Source organism: Thunnus maccoyii, chromosome 13 (assembly GCF_910596095.1).
Source record: "Thunnus maccoyii chromosome 13, fThuMac1.1, whole genome shotgun sequence".
Classification (NCBI taxonomy): Eukaryota; Metazoa; Chordata; class Actinopteri; order Scombriformes; family Scombridae; genus Thunnus; species Thunnus maccoyii.
The window spans coordinates 13,118,177-13,141,161 of NC_056545.1; the positions used below are offsets into that span (position 1 = coordinate 13,118,177).

The 22,985-nt window shown below is 38.6% G+C and overlaps 1 long non-coding RNA gene across 4 annotated transcripts in view; it reads right to left on the bottom strand.

Annotated features, from left to right (window-relative positions):
* LOC121909867 overlaps positions 1-19,084 on the bottom strand; it is a 66,082-nt gene extending 46,998 nt beyond the window's left edge. Inside the window, exons 1-3 of one of the 4 annotated variants that reach the window (XR_006099539.1) lie at positions 18,916-19,084; positions 18,691-18,707; positions 17,808-18,037 (exon numbers count right to left, since the gene is read on the bottom strand). This is a non-coding gene — a long non-coding RNA (uncharacterized LOC121909867). Of the gene's footprint in view, positions 1-17,807; positions 18,038-18,690; positions 18,866-18,915 lie in introns of those variants that run through there. The other 3 variants (XR_006099536.1, XR_006099538.1, XR_006099537.1) reach the window with 3 other exon arrangements.
* Between the last annotated feature and the right edge of the window lie 3,901 nt (positions 19,085-22,985).

Consider the following 22,985-nt stretch of genomic DNA (forward strand, 5'->3'; position numbering starts at 1 on the left):
TAAATTTATATCGTAATGTACATACTATAGAATTACAAAAATGACCACACCTGTTGGTAAGAAATTTTAAACAGCTTACTTGCTGCCATTTGGATAACATTTCCTGAAGAACCTTTAAAATTCCAGGTCCAATAATCAAAGTGGTGAATATTTACTGTAGTTTATGTGTGTATGTATGTGTATGTAGTCCTAATCACAGTATCTCTTTGGTGCTTAAGGGCTAACTGAGGAGCAGACATGTCATTATGAGTAGGCCCAGCAGGGGCCATCCAATAATGAACTGAGAAACAAAGTAAACAAGAAAACATTGTTTTGCTGTAATACTGCAGTAATTTTACTGTCAGTCGTGCAGTAATACATACAATATGGGTAAAACTTTTTAAAACATTGTAGTGGAATATCTGCAAGTGTATTACAACAGGAATTTCGTTAACCTGCGAGTATTAAGGGTCGGTGGGGTTTGGTTTTTTGTGTCATTTTGCTGTGTGCTTGCTTGCTTCATGGTATGAATAGTTATGTTAATCATATCAGCAATAGTTACTATTTGAAAATGGAAATGAATTTTCATTGCTGATGGGCCTGCTGACAGGATTTTCAAGTGGGATATCAGTAACATTTAAATGAGCATCATTTGTATGTTATGCTACAAAATTTTCACAACACGGAAATCAACCAAAAGAAAATAGCTCATGAGGGTGACACAATATAAAGAAAGTTGTTCTGGTTATTTCACTGTTTATAAGATCATTGTAAATCATTTATCCTGGCTTTTCTGTGCTTACCAGGTTCCCTGGTGAATGCCATTTTTGTCTGTCAAACCTTGTGTATTTATTCATCCAAAAAGGTTGGCATGATTGAGAAATGTCTTACTTGAGTCAATCCGTAATACATTTGAACAAAATAGCCTGGGAGATAACTTTAGATCATAGACATTTTATGCCACGCAGGATGTAACCGAAATATAGTGTACAAAATCCCTCTCCCCTATCCTTTTCTCTCTCTCTATGGCCATGCAGCAATCCCATTCAGAGTTAATTCTAATCTTGTGTCCTTTCATTCATAATTAAAATAACAAGCAACTAATTACTTTTGAATAATGTCAAGCCAGTCAGGCGGGTTGCACAATCCCTCTCCATAATTAAAGTGCACCCAACAGTTTTGGCAGACATTCCCCTCATAGCCACATCACTTTGCATTGTTTCAGTGAACCAGTACACAGGCCAGCCCTTTAGAAAGCCTCTGAGATACTCCAGGGTCTGAATGTCAGCTAGCTTTCAGATGCTCTGGGCTTCAGTTATTTGAGGTTTGAAAATACAACACAGCCCCTTCTGAAGGAGAACATTGTAGCAGGAAGCAGGAGGTTGGGGATTAAACAATCTGGGTATTTTCTTTCACTGTACATGCCAAAGAAACAGTGCGACACTGACTGTGAAGAAGTAATGAAAGGCAGATTGATAGTTGTATTATGTCCAGTGTTTTGAAGCAATGCCATCTGGGTGACAAAATGATATGGTATTCTTACAAGACAGACTATAGGTACAAGAAAATGCTTTATTTCTGTCTAGGAAAACATATTTTCCACCTACACTCACTCTGAATTCCTGCTCACTCTTCCTGGGTATTCTACTCTGTCTGAGAATGTACTGAGAACCCTCCAGGGTTTTCAGTAGTCTCCATATCAAAAAAGGAAAAAATGCAAACCAGCAGCTCATTGAATATAGACACATCATGTTCTCATAATAAACTACAGATAGTGTGACATTTACTTTTAATGCCTACATTTGATTTAATGCCTGTATACCACATGATTTAAGCCTATCATTGCTTGTCCATTCCTATAACAAATTGCCCCACTTTTAGTACCTTCCCACAATGCTGAAGCTCTAAAACACTGCTCCCAAAGACCATGGGGAACACTCCGGTGTATAATCGTGCCAGGAAAGGCAATTTATCAGATGATATTGCCTCTGTGTAGAGTGTGGGTCCCTAAGCTCCTCCCTAGCAAGAACTATTGGGTTTGGACCAGCGGCAGAAAGTGGGGGAGGTCTCCTAACTGATCTGTGGTCTGCCACAATCAATCTTAGAGAGATCCCAGTGCTTCAATGGACACGGCTACACAGGGCCTAATGAAGGCCTCACGCAGCGCGCTGTCTGCTGCAACACAACATGTTTATCTCTGTCAGAGTGTGCTAGGTTAAAGATTAGAGGGTGGATGGATAACTTGGCTTACGGTAGGCATGTTTTCATCTGCTGGTTTTCTCACTTTCTTTACACCCTACCAGATAATATATATTTATTTCTGTTCCTTTTTTAATCTATTCTACGATATATTGTGTAATGCCCTGCTTTTGAGTGCAAAATATTTTAAATAGATTAGGGAATTTGTTCCTTTCCTTCCACAGGAAGCCATGATGTATTCTTGTTTGACTGTGAACTTTTGACATAGCCATAATGACTAATTGCTCTCCAGCCAGCATCTTCTTGTCATTCAAAACATGTGTTACATAACTGATGCAGCATCTGCCCAAGATGACCTCTTCTGCCACTGCCATTGTCTCTCTTTTGTCACAGTTATCAGCTATATTTGGAGAATGGTTTAATATGAATATTGCTTCTGTGCATAAGCTAATAATAGAAATACAATACATAGGCCTACATTATAAGGTTTTAGCATATTGGCATTTTTATTGTGTTCCTCCTTATTAGTCTCATGTTTCATAACAATCTACAGTTTCCCATTGACTTTTATTTTCTGATACCCAAAGAAAATGGTATTTCATTCTCTGAGTAGCCTAATTACATGTTATCGTGTGGTCAAGTTATTCAATTTTTACACCAGAACACATACAGTATAATGATCTGTCTGGCTGGTATTGTGGAAAACAAGAAAAAATAGCTTTGGGGTGGATTAGGGTAATGTGCTGTAAAATTACTAAATTTTGAAATTTGCAGCTCAAGAGCTAGGGGTGTTGAGGCAGAACCCGTTACTGCGTCATACCAGAGAGTCACATCAAATATGCAGGAAGCCTGCCCAGTGCTACTCTGAGTACGTATGTAACTTCTGTAGTCGGAGTCTACATTGCAGCCGGATGATGAGCAAAGCAGGACACTGGAAATGTTGTTGGTTGTTCAGCAGCTAAAAAGTCTTTACAGCCTTCTAGAGGATGGAAATTTACATCAGGAATGCCTGAAATTCATTTTTGGAGACAATTTTCCCTCTGTTACTGGTTGTTGTGTGTGTGTTCTGCACAGTTTACAGCCGACTGTCCGCTTAACGAGACTTGGTACGCAGGATTTTCAACTTTTTGATCTTCAATCTTTTGGTGAAGTTTTAAAACATTGTTTCTTTCTGTTACTCAGCTAAAGGAATATATTTGTGCTAAAGCTAAGCTGGTGACCTCTGGCTAAGTTCGAAAAAGTTACTTTTACTTCGTTAGGAAACTTAGACACGATCTTATCTTTCGAAATCTCAACTGCGCAACATCAGGTTCTTCCCCTTCCCATTCAGGATCAGACTCTTGATTCACAGACTATTATATACATTCTTACATGTCCAGCGGCAGCCATTACTCCAGGTAAAGACAGGACTGAGGAAATTGGCATTATTCATTAGGTCATATTCTGATTGGTTGGGAGTGAAGATGGGGGGCCATATCTCCAGCCAATCAGAGTAGGTGGTATTAATAATGCTGATTTTATGTAAATAGCTTATGAAACAGCCTGCTGGAGCAGGAAAGATGGATTTAGAGAAATCTAAACAACTTTTGGTGATTAAAATGGCACAGACATGTTTAAAATAGACCCAGTATTCATAAAAATAAGTCAAAATACCAAAATACCAGATCTTTAAGGAATAGAAAGACACAAAATCAATCACATCTAATTAGAGAAAAGTTTCTCAGATGGGAATCACTGCTCTATCTGTTATCAAAATATAATGGCAGATATCTATTTGTGGGTCCTTGATATGTAAAAGTTTAGGGAGTCTGCACTGTGTAAAAAATCCCATGGGATTGGTGCTAACTGAAAAGTGTCAACGGATGACATCCCCTCTGTGTGAGTATAAACAGCTGTGGGAGAATCGTCTAAGTGGTTTGCTGTAAGATGTCAGCTTTGTTCAAGAAAAGTAGGTTGACTTGTAAATGGTGATAGCACTGTGATGGGCAGAAAGATGTGGAGTTTCAGGAGCAAGATTAAGAAAACAATGATTAGAGTCATACAAGTCTCTATTTAAAAAAGCAATAGAAAAGATAAAGTAAATATTAAGTTGCATTTCACACCAAACACAAAGCAGTTTCTTGACTACGGTGAGTACTAAAGATTTGTATAAGGTTGGGACTGACTAGAATTATCAAGCTAGTGAAATTATTGTTTTAGTTACAATAACCCATATGGAAAATTTAGTTTTTCATTACATTTATATAAATACGTGATTGGTAAGGACAACATGGCCTCACAAACAGTGCAAAAGTTACAATGTAAGAAATACAAGATGGCATAGACGTGTACTGAACATTATCAGCTGCAGGATAAATAAATCTGCTTATTAGGCATGTCAAATTCACACGCTTGCATACATTTATAGCTTAATTTACGTTAATTTATTAAATAAAATAATTTAGCCTCATCAAGGATGATAAAAAGAGTAGTAATTACAAAAAAAGAAGTGACGTCTCCTTTGTGGACTTGGAGATTGCTTAATAGCCTTGTGTTAATGTCTGCTTGGTTCCTGTCACCTTCTAATTGGTTTATAGTGCTGACGGTTGCTAGTTACATACAGTACAGTTCCTCGCTAATGTTCAGCTGTCAGTGGTCGTTAGAATGGGTTCTGTACAAAATCCCAGCAGTGCAATGTCAGGATTTATTTTCTCCAACTTACTGCACATAGCTCTCTAAGGTATACTCTCTCTTTTCTTTCGTATTTTGCCAGATTTGTTTAATCATTCGAAGCTCTTTAGTGTAATTAAATTACAGTGTGTTTTTCCCTTTTAGAATAACCTTCTCTTATCTGCAAGCAACAAGTAAATATTCCTTAGAGTTTTCCTATGTGCAAGTAACCTACAAGTCTTTTCAAGTCTCTTTGCTTAACTTGATCTGACCTCTTTGGTTCTAGGGCTAGAAGAGGTTTAATTTTTCCTTTAAAGTACTTCTATCCTTTCTGCAGCCAGGGCCTCATTATCTTCACCTATAACAGATAAACAGACAGAGGAGTGAAGTACGAACATTTTTAAACCCCTTAGATCCTTGACCACACTGTCCAAGCCTATTAGATCACTGTGACACATGGAAATGAGGTCATGTATTCTCTGTGGGGCAATCCTTATCCATATTTCTGGGATTTCTGCTTAGAGAGAGTGGAAGACAGAGAAAGAATGAGAGAGAGAGAGCGAAATGGGGAGTAAGTCCCAGAGAGGATCATTAAAATGTGAAAAACCCTGACCAATTGGTCCTTTCAGCCCTTTGCATCATGACAAATGTTCTGAATATATAGATCTGAGACAAGCCCATTGTTCCTTTCAAAAAGATGATAAATCTAAAACTCTGTTCACCGATCACTAGGACATTGTGCTACAAATAGCCTTTGAGTGTAATGTATTACATTATAATTTGTATGAATAAAACAATAATTAGCTTAAGGAAGAGCATGTAACAATGGTTGAACTGCTGTCACCTCTGACTTTGATGCCTCTGGCTATTTTTGTCATGCTACTGTTACTTCTACTGCAGGAGAACTGTACAAATATACAGGTCTGTATGATAGCTAACGATTTGATTCTTTCACCTCTTGAGCCATTAAAACAACATTTCTTAAAACCTACATTATCTTGTAGTTGACATAGCGTGAAGATACTTTGAGGAAAGAAAGGTTTCCTGAGAATTTAAGACGGCTACCCCACCGGTTTGAGAAGACAGTTTGATTGAAGGGGCCTATAGTTCTGTGCCATAAAGAAGAAAAAAGTGATTTCATGTAGTCAGTCAACCTTGTGACTACAGTATATCTTGAGCTTTAAATAATGTTTTGATTTGTCTACTGTATCTGTGTCTACTGTATCTGTGCCATGTCTTTTAGAAGAGTAGAGCAGTAGGCAATAGATACAAACATGCCATGTAATAAATGTTATTAACCAGAGAATTACATACCAGTATAATGTCTTCAGACAAAAAAGCAATAGAGCTGTGTGATATGATGATATATATCATGTGACGATAGAAAAAATGTTCATCGTTTCATATTATGTTCTATCGTTCATTTTGTTGTGACACTAATCACACTCTTTAGGGCAATATTTTTCATCATTTGGACTCTGTCCATCTTTTATGCAGATAACATTGATAATTTACTCTTCTTGGCTTTTTATTCGCAAAACTTTTATAGATAGATAGATAGATAGATAGCTAGATAGAGCTTTATTGTCATTGTTCAAGACAACGAAAATACCTCTAAGTGCACAGCACATGTAACAAAATAAAATAAAGTAATAAAAGGACAGATAGAACAGATTCAAAAACATTAAAAACATTAGACTGTTAAATAAAATACATAAAGCATAAAGTATATTAAAGTACTGGGCTTGCTCCAGTTATTGCACACTGGGGGGTGAGGGGATAGGGGAAGAAGCAGCATTATTTAGTAGTGCCATAGCCCTGGGACAGAAACTGTTTTTCTTCCTGGAAGTCTGAGCTGCAATGTTTCTGTATCTCCTGCCAGACAGCAAGAGGTTGAACAGGTGGTTGCTTGGGTGGGATGGATCTTTAATGATATTGTGAGCCTGCCGCAGGCATCATGAGGTGTAGATTGAGCCCAAGTCCGGTAGATGGGTCCCAATGATATCCTGTGCTGTCTTCACTATCTGCTGGACAGATTTTCTGTCAGCCTGATTGCAGTTGGCATACCACACTGCCATGCATGTGTGTCAGTATGTTCTCAACAGCACTGCAGTAAAAGTTCATAAGCAGTTTTTGGAGTAGACCCAGTTCTCTTTCATGTCCTCAGATAGTCGAGGCGTTGCTGGGCTGTCCCTACTATCACGGAGGAGGTGTTGGTTTATTGCACTTACAGTAACATAACAAGTTTAATTGTTGTCAACTCTCCAACTCTCCTCTGCTGCGCTGCATACACACAGAGGGCGCAGACTCCCCGACGCTAAGAAAGAGCAGCGAAGAGGAGAGAAGCAGCGAGCTTCCAATGACCATAAATGACAGCAAAACGCAGTAGAGACTGTATTTATTTATGTTATTTACCAAATTTATGTGCACTCGATTAATTTCAGCTCAGTGTGAGAGCCTCTGCTGTGTTTTGCTGCCATTTATGGTTGCACTACTCTCCTCTGCTCTCTAAGGTTCGCTGTGGGCGGGGCTGAGCCCTCCGTGTGTGTGCTGCACACACAGGAGAGACAGCGAACCAGGTGAAGTGCTCGAGTTGACAACAACTACACTCATTACATTACTGTAAGTGCAATAAAAGCCAAGAAGAGCAATTTAATTATTTATTCACTGAATTAAAATGCGCTATATCAGGATAAGTATCATTATCGGGATATGAAATGACCTATATCGGGATATGAGATTTTGGTCATATCACCCAGCTCTACGACGAACAAAAGACCAGGGTCTGATACAACACTGACACCAACCAAAGACATTTAGAGAGCAATGATTTAGACAGAATTACTGGAATAATGATGATGTTGGCTCATCACTTCTATCAATTATTAATTTCATACAAATGTTGACACCTTCTAAACTGTTGGATCTAAAAAAGAACATATTACTGAGCATATCTAGTATTATGACATCTGGGCTTGTCCCAGCTGAAATGTGATGAGTGATGTGTCATTTTGTTGTGGATATGTGGCATGTTTGATCATAAAATGCATTCATAATAGATATGTGACAATGTCTCCCCCTCTATGACACACTGAGTAATGCTATATGCCTTTGCTTCTTGATGTTCTGCATGATCATTTATTCATGACATGGAAGCATGAATAAGCATAGTTTGAGATGAGTCAAAGAAGTTAAACACTTGATCCAATACGCACATTGTTAGAGGGATATTTTTAAAAAACACAAAGTAAGAATCAAATAGCTCATTACACAATGTGAGGAAGAAAGACTGACCCTCATCCTTAAAGACGATTTTCTCCAATAACCTTAAACACATACTGTACTGAGAATCTACTCAGCCCAGTATTGGTACCAATGTACCAATTACAATTTTAGCATTTTACACCATATCTACTCTTAAGTACAGAACACAGTGACCATCTCCATTGATGGAGCCTCAGCAGGAAAATAAAAGCCTTGAGGCCGCCTTAATACTCTACAAACAACTTTTTTATTGCTTTTTTATGACTCTACAAAGTGGTGGATGTGTTTCACAAATGATTGAAATGGCCATATATATATATATTAGGAGGGCAGCAGAAGCAGAGAGGTCTCCTTTCTAAGATGTCCACAGACCGTGCCTGTGCTATGTCAAGCAAGTCCACTCTTTGTTAAATTCACCAAAATCTGTGGCCATTTATTCTTTAATTAAAAAGGCGAACCCAAAGAGGCTTGCCCTTCCACTTGCATTAAAAGCTTTTGATTATGCAGTCAGTCATGTTTAATTCACAGCATATTTCAGTGTCAAAAGATACATTGCACAGTCATGAAATATTAAGAAGGCCCCTGGAGGCAAAGATCGCAAGCTTGCTCTCTCAAAAAGATCAAAAAAAATGAGATAACACACCAGCGCATATCCAGGGCAGCGGTGTATCTTCTTGATCCTTTTATCTCATACTGCAACGCAACAACATATTCCATCGACAGAGCATGACCAGCATGGATGTGAAAGGAATTGATGCTCACAAAATAATGGTCATGCAGGCACATGCACTCACAAACACACATGCACATACAATGTCTGTTATTGTTGAACTATTGGCAGTTTTTACACTGTTAAAGCTATCTCAGACATACAAATCATGTCCACTTCTTGCTACAACAGCTGCTCTTTTGGTTCAAATTAAAGAGGACCTATTATGCTCATTTCAACTCTAAAGATTTATTTTTGGACTCCACTAGAGTAGCTCTGCATGATTCAAAGTTCAAAATACTCCTTATTTATCTTATACTGGCCTTTTATGCAGCCCCTCAATATACACAGTTTCTCTTACACTCCGTTTTAGCTCCTGTCTCTTTAAGGCCCCCCTCCCAATGAGCCCACTCTGTTCTGATTGGCCAGCTTTACGTATTAGAGTTGTGTACTGTACCATCATTGCAAACCAAACATTTCCTACTCTACTGCTTCAAATTAAAAGCTTTTAAATGACTAACTAGTGGGAGACTTTTATTGTGAAGAATTTACAGGAAGTAAAAACGTGTTCCTCACTGGCTTAGCGGAGCTTCGTTAGCAGCGCTAAAAACCGGTCGAAACAACAACATATGGAGCTATTTGGGGCTATGTGTTCAGCGGATCAGTTAGAAATGATGCAGGGAGGACTAGTGTAAGCAGAAACAGCTACAGTGAGATGTTTTATGAAGAGCTGCAGACAACTAGCACACCTCCAACAGGTAAACTACTTATTTTACTTTGCTGTGCTGTGTAATGGCATCGTGGCTTGGCGTAACTACTCTCGGAGCAGAGCAGCAAACTCACGTGCTGTACACATAGCAGATGTCCATATAAAGAAATCCATCACGTCAGCTCGGGCCAAAAGTAGAAAAAACCGTGGGAAACTTAGCATTCAGAGCAGTCTGAAAGTGCTGCTTGTTGCTCACAGGGATTACTGCTACATATGTTTACCTCGTTATTTGTCGGCCACTTTTAACATGAATATCCAACATTGTGACATTCTGTCTGAAAATAAGGAAAACCATAATACATCCCCTTTAAAGGCAAAATAAATGTAATGACTATGACAATTTCTTTTGTAAAAACAGAAGTTGGTGTGTTCGCTCTGGAGTAAGGGGAGGCGGAGTGCTCTGCTGTGTTGTTATTAACGATACGTCTCCAGCAGAGAAGAGCAGCCTCTCTGCTGCACCGTTAGCTCTGGGGGAAGCCGTCATTGTGTAGGACGCTGAATGGGCGCAGGGCTTTTGAGGTGAAACGGACTGTTCAGTTATTTTCTTCACATCAGAGTTGGTTTAAGTTGTTTTAAGTGCTGCAGTGTGTGTTGGTCAGCCAGTCTCATTTGTTACTGCTGACGATCACTGCTCTGCTCCACTAACTTTAGTCTCTGGATGACGGCATATAAAGTATTCACAATATACTTCACATTTGTCTCACAAAAGGTAATTATTTAGTTGCCCAAACGTTTGCCTTTCTTTAAGATGAACTACAAGATAACTATAGCCTGTGCGCGCTGTAGACTGTCCGAGTTCCATCTTTTCATTCCATCAACATAACATTATTAATTAACATTTAGAATATCGATTTTTGACATTTGTGAATCAATTCAGAATCATAGAAAATAATAATCACAATTCTCATATGAATCGATTTTTCGCCCACCCCTAGTGCTTTAGTGCCCTAGTACAGAAGAAATCAAGGCTGCATTGTTCCTACAAAGTTATGTAACTGACCATGAGCGCCTAGTCTAACTCGGATAGACAGAGTGCCTTAAATGTTGTAGAAATTGTAGCTAGGGGCATGTCTGCAGATGAGGCAGAGGTAATGGGTAAACAGAAATGATTCCATGTTGGTCTTGTAGACACAGTTATTGTAAATACTGTCAAAAAACTGCATAGTTATCTGTACGCAGTTTTTTTAAAGTCCAGTTGCTAAAACTTTGTCATTGATAAGATACAGCAGTCATTGTTTTTGAGCCTTTCTCCTTTAATGAGCTTTGTGAAACATGTAACAATGACTATATTGTCCATGTAATGTTTTAAAATGACTAAAAGTGTTTTTACTCCACTACAGCATATGGAGTAAATCATTTTCAGTAGCTAACTGGTAAAGTCACTGTCAACATATATGATTTCAGAGTAAAGGTCTACCACTGCCTCCAGGTAAAACTGTATTCATTGGGATTGGGAAGCATGTGCATCAACAGTAGCTTGCACATCAACGTTAGGTCACCACAGTATATTAACAGGTAGGAGGTAAATGTGACAATTAATATTGATATGGATTTCAGTCACACCACCCAGCCCAACAGGTGTTCAAAATCCCTTCCAATATTAAATAAAAGGCAGCACATTTCATTTTCACAAGGTTAATCAATACTTTCCTGATTAAACTCACTCTCCTCAAGAATCACATAATGACATGTCTCATGTGTTTTGGTTGATGGCATGAAAATAATTATTGAAACCGCCAGTGGTGCATCACTCAAGGGAATAATCTGCTGTGGTTAAACTGTTTAAATTCATGAGGTGGTCAAAGAAACGACTTTTGTGTTACAGCTAAGTAATTTCACCATTGCTACTTTATCCATTTTACGTCGTGTAATCCCCAGGGTTGATTAATTCAAAAGATAGCTCTCTGGCAAAAGCCAATATCCACATGCTCTGCTCTTTTCACGGAGACAAACCGATCTAAAAGCTCACTTCCTAGAAATCTCCTCTGTGTGAAATTGTTTTCAATCCAGACTGTGTAAATTGACGGCTTGTAAATTGGAATTTTGGAAGGTTTACAGCACAGATTATACCTAAACCTCTAACATGGTTGAGATGTTAATATAAGAAGAGGTGGACAAAGTCAACTATAGCCAAACAGGACATTAAAATACTGAAAGAAAGTGACACCTGATTAACTTTGTCATATCTCCTGGTTTAGTCTCACTCTTATTCAAAACTGCAGATTTTAGAAAACAGCATGACTTTCTTGTGGTGGAGACTAGGCTTTTGAAAGGTTACTCTGAAGGTCAGTAAAGCTTTTCATAAGGCTGTTATTTTTCGGTCGTTCCTCTCTAAGCTGAATGTTGTGGGAATATTTATCATCTACGCATTCCTAAACATAATAGAATATTTATGAAAGCTATTTTCACTAGCCTGAATAGGAATGACATTGGCCTTACCAACATCTATCTATAGGGGAAGCAAGACCCCAATGGGAGTTACAATATATGTGTGTGTTTGTGACTGAGAGATGGAGGTCAGGGTAGATCACACACAATTCTGCCTGTGATTGGATGAACTGCTAAGTTAAGAAGGTAAACCAGCAGTGTTCGTTCATGATTACAAGTTGAGATCAAATTCAATAGAAGAAGAACCTTTCTACTTCAGCGACATCTAGATTTCAATAGTCCAAATTCATTGCAAGGGTCTTCCAATTTCAAATAATCCATTATTTTCAAAAAGGCAGTGGGTGTTAAACAGTTAATATTGGTTGCTAATACTGAGATAAGCATCCAACACTGTCCATCCCACTGAGAATCAACAGCGTAGACTGAAGTTCTATGCAGCTTTCAACTCATTTTGGATCTGGTTAGGCCTCCCAGCTCTTAGCAAATCCCCCATGAAGGTCAAAGACACACTTGCTACTCAGCAGGAGAGTTGAATATCTGGTCAAACACCTACTAAGCCAAATATAGAAATATATATTTTCAGGAGTTAGCATTTAAAAACTAGGATTAAAGACAAGTGAGTATTATACTGGGATTTGACAGGTTAGGGTTATAACAAGGAATAATGTGTTTCAAAATGCCTGTGTAATGCTGAACTGCCTAAAACACATGCAAGATATCTGGTTTACTAACAAAGACACAGGGTTTGATCTGGTATCCAAAGCCTTGCCTCTTCATATGTAGCTATGCTATGAAATCACCAAGGAGTGAATTTTTGCCAGTCTGATAACCTTTGACCAGAGATGTTCTGAATGGGAATAAATGGAGATAGTATGGAAATAGAAGTCAAACAGTCTCACTGGGACATTTCCCCTAATCCCTAAATTCCATCATGGAACACCCTTCAAACAATTTACATAAGCAAAGTCCAAGTCTTGGTCTAAGCTCTTTCAGCTCATGCTCTACACTTATCCTCTAAAGTCGTCCACTTTGGGCTAAAGTCATCCGGCATATATACAGAGACAAAACAGCTCCTGATCCTGGACTCAGAGGGGCTGAGGCTATTCTATCTGACCCGGCCTTGTAGAGTCTGCTGATTGTTCCAGCGGCTTTAAGTAAGCATGGCATTGGCCCCTGGGAGGTGACACACACAGTCTTCCTCAAAGGCTACAAACAGGTGAGGAGACTTTATTTGGCTCTGGCCAGAGGGTGTCTGTCTGCTGACACGTAAGCTGCCGCGTAAGGACTCACGCACAAGCGCGCATACAAACTCTCGCCGACTCCTGCATCTGCATGCACATACGCACTCTCTGTGCTCTTTCTCTGTCTGTCTCCCACATGCACACGCAAGCACATGCACACCTGGAATGAGTCAGGGCTGAAGAGGAGCAAGAGGTAGTTGGGAAGGACAAACTTTCCCTCAGGTGTCTGACTGTCATGGCAGCAAATGGGCAGCTCAAAACAAAAGACTTGCACCTCTCACATTAAATCTCATCAGGATGTTTCATCCTAAAGCCGAACAACAAATGAGACTTTGTTGTTTTGAACAATGATATGTCTAAGGGGGGGACTTAACATACATAATTCAAGCATTGTAAAACTAAATCGTACATTTTTAATAGCATTATTTTCATACTGGATGATGTGTGTTTAAATCCAGATACAGACTGCTGACTCTAAGAGCAATGGTGTCCTAAAGCTTCCAGAAAAGCACTTGTGGCACACAAAGGGAGTGTTTTCTTATGTTATCCTCTCCCCCTGTTGAGATTTCCTTGAGCATGCACTTATGCACAGCTCCAGTGAATGTACTCTATGCCCAGACAAGTGAGAAGCTCTCACTTGTGAATGAGTGAAACTATGTATATTTAAAGTAGGTCACTGCTAAAAGGAGCGAGCATGTGAAATCAGATATTTTGGAAGGGTTGAATAAAAAGTTCCAGTGTCTCTTAAAGAAATATTCATTTGAAAATATTTTATCCGCAAACAATGTCTGTATGTTTGAAAAACACTGCATCTGGTTAGGTTAAAAAAAATCTGTAGCGCTCACCTGTCACTGTGAAGATATGAAGCTAATATATATATATATTAAAATGGTTAAATTGGATCTGTTGACATATTTCAGTTATGTGTGACAGCAGAGTTTCAGCCCTAGCTACAGTATGTCTTCTAAATCTTTTTTAGGACTGCCTGTTGTCATTATTTACAGTGTTAATAAAGCTTTTCTAATGACCTAGTTGACTGCAGCTCCTCAGCTGTGTGTAATCCATCAAAGAGTGATGGATTAGGGAAACACATACAAGCATACATCTACACCAAAGCACAGATGCTATAATGCAAAAAAAAAATGTAAGAAGCAATACTAAGATTAATAATTCAGTCTTTCAATGACAGTACACATGACATGTTATAGTATATCTCACACCCACTATTATTAACATACACACATTTGAACACATGCCACATGCACATACACACACACGCACACAGTGCTTCCCAGCATGATCTAATCTTAAATTGCCTGTCAACTCCAACATCAGCTGTTGGAGGGTTGCTTTTCCAAACTGTCATCATTGTGCAACATGGAAGAGAGCGGCATGCCTCTACCAATTATGATAAATGTGTACATTTATGTATGAAATATGATCAGTTACATGGATTGTACCCATCTGAAAATCTCTTGAGCATGTGCCATCAGTCATTCTCATACTCCATCATACCCTCGCTTGTGAACAAGACTTTGAAATACAATTTGCTCCCAAGCTGGTGGAGGAACACCACTGCAGAATACAAAGGCCTCAGATAAGGAGGATCACATGGAGGTGACGCTCTTTGCCTTGTTTTTTGGGAAAAACTCTAACACACCAGAGCTGAGCTGGACATGCACAGTACCTCTAACCCCATGTGAGTCCATAAAAGAAGAGAAGTTCAAGCTCTGTCCAGGAGTTTGATTCCAGAGGTGTTCTTGCTATAAAGCTCAACTCTATGTACTTGCCTGCAAGCTTTCCTTCCAGGCCTGAATTTAAGAGGGGACCCAGAATCCCTAGGTTGCTCTTTCCTGAAGTATCAGTTCCATAGAGACCTTTAAATTCTTAGACAGGTCCCCACGGGGGATCCAATTTACCTGAGGAGACTCTACTGGGGTCTGTTTCCCCTGAAAACACAGCTCCCAGGGTGACAGTGGCATGCAGACCTCTCAACAACAATAATGTGCTGATTGTCAGAGGAGATGTTAACCAAAAGTACAGCTCAGATTTCAAAATCAAGTTAAATTACTATTTAAAAATCAGCATTAAGATTTCTCATTTGCTTTTGTTCTGGTTGCAAACTTGACGTGTCCAAGGTGAGCTGTTCTCTTCTCTTCCAGCTACTGGTGGCTAGTGGGGCCAAATAATGGTGATGAGGGTCAGTACATCAGTCCACTAGTCAGTCTCTCAGTGTTTCCACACATCCAGCACAATAATTAACTTATCAGACTGCTTTATAGTTTAGATATTCAGGGTCCCCTGAGGATAATAGCTAATTATCTTCATCAACCTTCTCAACTTTCATCGAGAGCCCCTATCAGGTCAAATCTTCCCTGATCAGATTTCAAAATTTAATGGGTTGTTTGCAATGACATTTAAGGAGATTTTCAGTGAAACCCATAGCTTTTTGGGGTGGGTAGTTAAGATAAGTTAAGGTTAAGCATGTGGTTAATAAACTGCAATGAACCAAAAGTGTTTAGCTAAGCAGCAGTGACCTGACAAAAGTCACACAGTCACGCAGATGCATATATATACACACATGACACACGCACACACACATACACACAAAATCCTAGCTGGCTCAATGAAAATGCTGATCAGGCACACTTGCCAGAATCTGATCAATGCACCTTAGAACTAATGGAAAAGGGCTCTTGATAGGAATCTAATGGGCTCACTTAAGCAATTTATACTTAAACATGCTATTACATGCTATTCCTGTAAAAGCAGCACTTTACCAGGAGACAGCACTTACTATGGATTCCAGTTCCTATTCCCACACAGCCCAACAGATCTTTCCTTAACTCGGTCAAAGGGGAAGTGGCTCAGATAACCTTTCCATAGACAAATTGAAATCTGCAGCCATCTATCATATCTTTAATCCTAAATGTAGATTATAATTTTTATCCTCAATTATTCACAGAAATTGAATCCAAACATCCAAATGTTAAAGAATCACATGACTGCATACCACTTGTGTTTTTCTCATGCCTAAAGTAGCATGAATTATAACTTTGCTTTCACTTTGGAAAATGTAAGGCTGCTGCAGTGACCTACAAGCTACTAGATTTCATCCTGGAAAACAACTACTGAATCAATCAAGCTCACCAGATTGAACTTGGACCAATCAGTCAACTACTGGGAGCAAGTCACATGATGATGTGACACAGTGTCCTCAAAACTGATGAACTTTTTAATCTAGGCATTTTAGACTGAAGCATTTCACTCTAAATGAAGCATGACTGTGTACTTGCATGGCCTATTTCTCGCTCAAGAATAAAGCACACTCTCTATAAAGTTAAGGAGCACTCAATTTCCTGAAATTATTGCAGCATGGAGGCTTATAATATACAAGGTGATTGAGAGATTTATGCATTTCTCCACTATGAAATTGTATGATCTGTAATACCAACACTACAAACAAGATCATATACATATCTCCTCTCTCCACAAACTGTCTTGTTATCCACAAAGTTTTGGTGAGGATGAAACCTCATTAAAAGGACAAGAGTTGCATGAGACAGCACAGAGGAGCTTTCTAAAAGCCTGCCTTTGAAGTTCAAGCTGAAGTGCAGAGTAACACACACACACACAGGCGCGCGCGCACACACACACACACACACAGCCTTTAAAATCGTTTGCATAGGGGTATACGCTCATGCTCAAACATACACAAGACAAGCTGCAAATGTGCCAAAGACAGAGCAGAATGCCACACAGCAACAGCTAAATAAATGCTGCTGTCTGAGTATCGTGAGACAGGCTCAGTTCCTAAGACAAAAGTGGACTGGGAAAAAAAAAAAGAAGGGAGGGACATGCAGAGAGAGAAAAAGGAGGCAAAGGAAGCTGACAGCCTGGAATAAATGACTCGACTTCAAAACCCCTCACATCTTCCATATCCCTGCAGACTCTTCACCAACCCACCCACCCAACCAAACAACCAACCAATGGAACAAAAGCATTGTGCTTCTCGGAGAGAGGCTGTTCATTAACAGCTTGGTTGTGTGTTTGTGGCACTCTCCACTTCAAAGCCTCATCGGATTCCTCCCACCATCACTGAGAGAGAAAATAAGCCTTTGTCAAAAGAGAAAGACAGCCACGCATCATCCACAAGTTACAATTTCATGTAACAAGCCAACAGCTCATGCAAATCCTTAAACCCAGACAGACTTTGCAATGAAGTGCTGACTCAAGAAGGAAGAGTCAGTTAGTGGAAAACACCAGACTTATTTGTGGTATCCAACAGATAATGCAAAAAACAGGAGCAGTCGAATGGATTATTAAATTAATCCCCAAAAACTACACCAGACTGAGTGGTATTTCAATTTGAGTCAATACTACTGTAAGTCAGTAAAAACTAACTTGTCTTGCTCCCTAAAAATCAGACAAATTATACGATAAAAAGAGAAGAAGAAAAGAGTTGTAAGCATAATAAAGGAAACAAGACAGACAGAAAAAGAAAGACTAGTAGATACGGTAGATGGATAGATGGATAGATGGACAGACAGAGAGACAGACAGATGATTAATCAGGACCATACTTCCAACATCTGCCCATCTTGACTTACCAAGACGTTTCCTTTGACATTGAGAGGATAAACACCACCCCCTGCTGGTGATTGTTCTGGCCAGGTGTTAAAGGGAGCTATTACAGTCCATTGGAGACAGGCTGGATGCTGTGCAGCCGAAATGACCAGTCACACTTGAGGAGAATGACAACTTCATTTGTCATCTAGAGAGAAAGAGTGATGATCATCCCTCCTCACCTATGATTCAGTCTTCATTAGCCTGAGTCGGTCTGCATATGGGGAAAAGGCAGAAAAAGAAGGGGGAAAAAAAAACTTATTTGAAAGGTGATGCATGCAACAAGTAAATGTGACATACTTAAAAGTGAAGGCTATGTGGCAGCTGCCTGAGAAGATGTACTACCATGGGAAGTGAATAAAGGCCTGCGGAGGTCTGCCCTGTCAAACAGAATCCAGCAAGCAGTGATTTGGTGGTTGTTGTATTTAAGGTTACTCCAATGTCAAATAATTACATAGTTAAGCCAAATGACACACATTTACAAAGACATACATGAGCAATTCTGTGTTACCATGCAAAACGATTTTGACGGTGTGTACATATTTTTAGTGAAGATTAAGCCCTGTTTGTTTAAACTAAATTCTGATTGAGGATTATCTACACAGGGGAGGACAAAGGGGCGTCATGCAGTTCATTTTTTTGAGGGGACAAAGTCTCACAATGCATATGTCAATATTCGCACTAAGCCAAATAGTTACCAGTAATCTATTATTAACACTACATTGCATTAAATAACAATAACGTATCGAACAAGAAAATGTTAGCAAAAAGGCTTTAAACTCAGGGGTAATGTTAGCTAGTTAGCTAGCTAGTGCCACTGATTATTTTAAGAAAACTCACAAATACGTGACGACTGTTTTTACTTACGCTGTTATCTCTTGACTCTTTGTAATTAAAAGAATAGTGGGGAGAATTTCAGTGACGCTAATTTGTTTTGGCAAAAGCAACAATTTAGCTGCTAATAATAGCAAAATTCAAGCTAACACTAATGTTCGTTAGCACTACTTGTGGGTTAACGTTAGTTAAAACCGTTGATGTTACAGTCACTTTAAATATGGAAATTCTGAAGCTATAAATAATTTACAAACTCACTCAAGTCATACAGTTTGACGGCGTGAGCTGAGATTGGTTATTCATACCTCACACTGCGGTTAACCCAACCGCAATTATACACGACTTCCATAATGGCACCATGGACACACCCATAACCTCAAACCTGCGCAGTTTTACGAGCTCTGCTGCTTCTGCTTAGTGTCTCTGCTTAAAAAGAGAGGGAAGGTGGGGGGATACTTTCCGCTTGGACACACCCTAATCCAAACCACTGAGTGAAGTGCACTCAAGTCATTGAACAACCAAATTTGACAGAAACCATCTGTTTTTCACCCAGGGTACCCATAGTTTAGTTTAGTTTATTTGCATATATATATATATATATATATATAAAAGACAGTAAGAATTTAGAAAAAGTTGTTGAACATTGTGCAGGAGAGGTTAGAAGCCAAACATGGCTTATGAAGATACTTCCCCTCTATATAAATATCAATAGTAATAATTAAAAAAGCAATAATACAAAACTGATTGTGGTGCATTACAATGAAATCCATGGAAGTGTTATACATCTTTACTAATTAGAGTCCTTTTCAGATGTTTTTTTAATAATGATAATGTAGATGTTGGCTGTGTTGAATGAAGTATATTGTTCCAAAGAGATGGTCCCATAATGCAGATATCTGTATATGAATTGTAAAATCAACTTAAAACATCTGCTTGAACAAGCATATCTGGAGCAGATATAATCAAATTTTGTTACATTTTTGATTTGTAAATCATTACAACCACTCAACTTCATTAAGGCAATCATTTCCATTCAAATACAAGAGGAGAAATTATACTGTGAGTGTGTGTGTGCGTGTGTGTGTGTGTGTGTGTGTGTGTGTGTGTGTGTGTGTGTGTGTGTGTGTGTGTGTGTGTGTGTCTTATCCATCCCACAATTTGCATCTGTCAGGTGTGTAAATCTTTTTTTTTTAGGTGTCTTACAGCATATTTTCTATATCAATGACAGACAAGCTTTGGGAATATGGTTTTAGCTAATTGGGTGTTTTGAAAAGATGAAGATGAAAGGAGAACGGAAGGGATTTCTGATGACATGCGGATTCACTGAAGAGAGAGGGGATGTGTATTGTCTCAAAAATAGAGCCTTAAGCTGCATGCTTGCTGTGTAGACAAAATGGATTTCCTGTCAGGAATCATTCTTTTTCAGATCTATACTGCTTACCTCCATTAGTGTTTACTTATGCAATAAATATGGAAGGGATTACATTCACCTCCGTTAGCAGTTCTCAAAGTTAAAAAAGACACATGCAGGTCTGAATTTGAGAGCTCGATCTAAATTGAATAGGAGGCACTTTTACAGCTTGAACTAACTTATGACTACATGAGTTATTTCTGATGGCATAACATACATTGTTTCCTGGAGCGATATGTGGATAGATGAAGCTTTGCCTCATACTAGTGAAAGGCTGGATAGATGGATGGCATGCAAGGCATGTTCCAAAGTTTTGTCAGAAAGGTTTGTTGTGGGGTCATTAATCTAAATCATATTTGAAATTCAGCCCTTTGTCATCCTTACATTACAGTTAGGCTATACTCTATATAACACATTTTTAAAAAATCATTAAAAAAGATACATGAACATAAATTCTGAAATATAAATTGTTTTTTTTTACTGTATACAAATTGAGTATTGTTTTATGGTTAGGGTTGCACTACAGCAACTAAAACTTGAATTTGGTTATGTTTAAAAAACTAAATGGAACCTTTGGCGCTTTCTTGTAAACAAATACATTTATCCATATTCACTGTTGCTCATTTAGGGCTATCTATGCATTGAATGTATTAGGTTCCTCATAAAAAAAACTGCATTGCTGATTTTAAAAATATTTTAACTTGTGCATTATTTGCATCTAGGTTTGCTCACTTGCGGCCTTCGTCTTCACTGCCTTTGCAGGCACATTGCTAAGCTCTTTTGCATGATACCACCACTAACAGTCAATCAGTGGAATAGCATGAAGCATACCTGTGCATTTGTGTTCTTGTGCGTGTGCACAATACAAACAAAACATGGTTACCTACATGTAAAAACATCACTCCATAGAGCCACTACTGGTCAAAAACTCCATGGTTACAATTTAACAATTTGGTTGACAGTCTCATATGTTTGCAGTAACAAACGAGAACATTTAAGAAGCAGTTGCAGTAATATTACAGACAATTGTATTCAAGAAATCTTCAGGCAAAATTCCTAATTTGTAACCACAATGAAACGTTCCATTGGTTACTATATTAATGCCACAGTATGCATGGGCTTCATCAACTGCAATACACCACATATTGTCTGAGGCTATACACTTGATGGCAGGTTTTTATGTCTTTATATGACCATGTAAAGTCTCCTCCACTATCTTATAGGTAACCCCACATTTTGTAAGCACCCCCTCTGGTGTGGAGTCTCATTAAACAGACCTCAAAGTTGCACTGTGTGTACTAATACAAAGTTTTCTGTTTGTCAATGCTATATCTCACGATAGTTATTAAACTGCTTCCTGCTTTGAGAATAGTCTTTATTTGCAACATCAAAGCTGTTACAGAAATAAGAACACAATTACCTTTCCTACCCATATGTTTTCTGCCTTTGTCAGAAAGTGGACTGTAACTGTATGAATAAGCTGAGAGGTATTATTTGTCTGAATGGTTTTGATACAAAGACACTTATCCTCTCAAGGATTTCCCTGTCAACTCAGCATAATCCAGCACTGAACTTTTAAATGCATTATGAACCCCACAAGCCTATTGAATTATAATCTGTCAGGTTGTCAGGTAAGGGTAAAATAAATAAGTTGATGAGATGTGCAGTGATGATTCTGCACATTATTGAATAAATCTAGGGGAACAGAGGAATATTTACATCTGAACACGTTTTCTTTAGTGACAAACAACTAGACAAAAGTCCTATTTTTTCTGCCCAATCACATTAACCAGTTTAAAGCGCTGCTTTCATGTGCACAGATAATGAGGGAGGATGCGAACTTAGTATTTTTCTTTATAACAAGAATATCCATGCATGGCAATGAAGAGTTCAGACCAGCATGATGTAGGAATAATAGTATTGTCCATAAGAAGCAAAGATTTTTTTTTTTAAAGGTCGCTTTTAGTTGAAAATGATGTCACTGCTGCTAAGGGTGTGAATGACAATTTGTCATAATCATCCTTTTTATATGACAGCAGAATTGGTGAATGCACTACTTGGTGAGACCCAGATATTTTTTGCAGGAGTGGGTGAACTAAAGAAAAACTTAAACAGTCTCTGTCCATATTGCTCTATTTCTTCTGGAGGCTGAAGTGGATCAATGAGTTACTGCAGGGTTAATGGTTCATTTCCCAGCTCCTCCCAAAAGCATGTGTGGTTAAGCAAATTGTGGCAGAGAAAGACATCGAACCCCAAACTGCTTCAGATGAGCAGGTAACCACCTTTGATGCAACATTCAGCCATTGGTGTATCAACATTCATGTGAGGAAGGCAGTCAAAAATATGCGTGCAGGTCAGAAGTACTGGAAAGGTTAATTGTCTGCATGATAAAATACTGACGCATTTATTCTTTTTGTTTAAAAGATCATTGAAAATATGAGCCATGCCAAGATGATCCTCACATCTCTCCAGATGGTTTCACAATCTTGCTCCAGGATGTTGTGTGTCAGTCACCTGAAAAATGAACATGTACGCCTTTCTAATGAATCCAGCGATGTTTGTTATTCCATTGTAGATTTCAAAAGTTAATTCTGAACTCAGATTTAATGGAGTCAGCTAAAAAAAAAAAAGTAAAAAGTTTCTTTTTTTCCTCTGAATGTTAAGAATTGCTCAGGGGAAGAATTTGTTTATAGTTGAGAAATGACTTAGAATGCATTTAATGAGCAAGAAAATAGATATTTCTCAGAGAGAAAATCTCAAGTTATGGGATGTGCTGTGTGGCCATATATTGTATACATTATGTCTAAGAGTATGAGATTATATCCTTTCTGTTTATTGTGAGTGTATTACTCCAATATTCATTTGTGTATGTATAACAGAAGACACAGCTTTATTAAATGCACACATTTTCCATCTG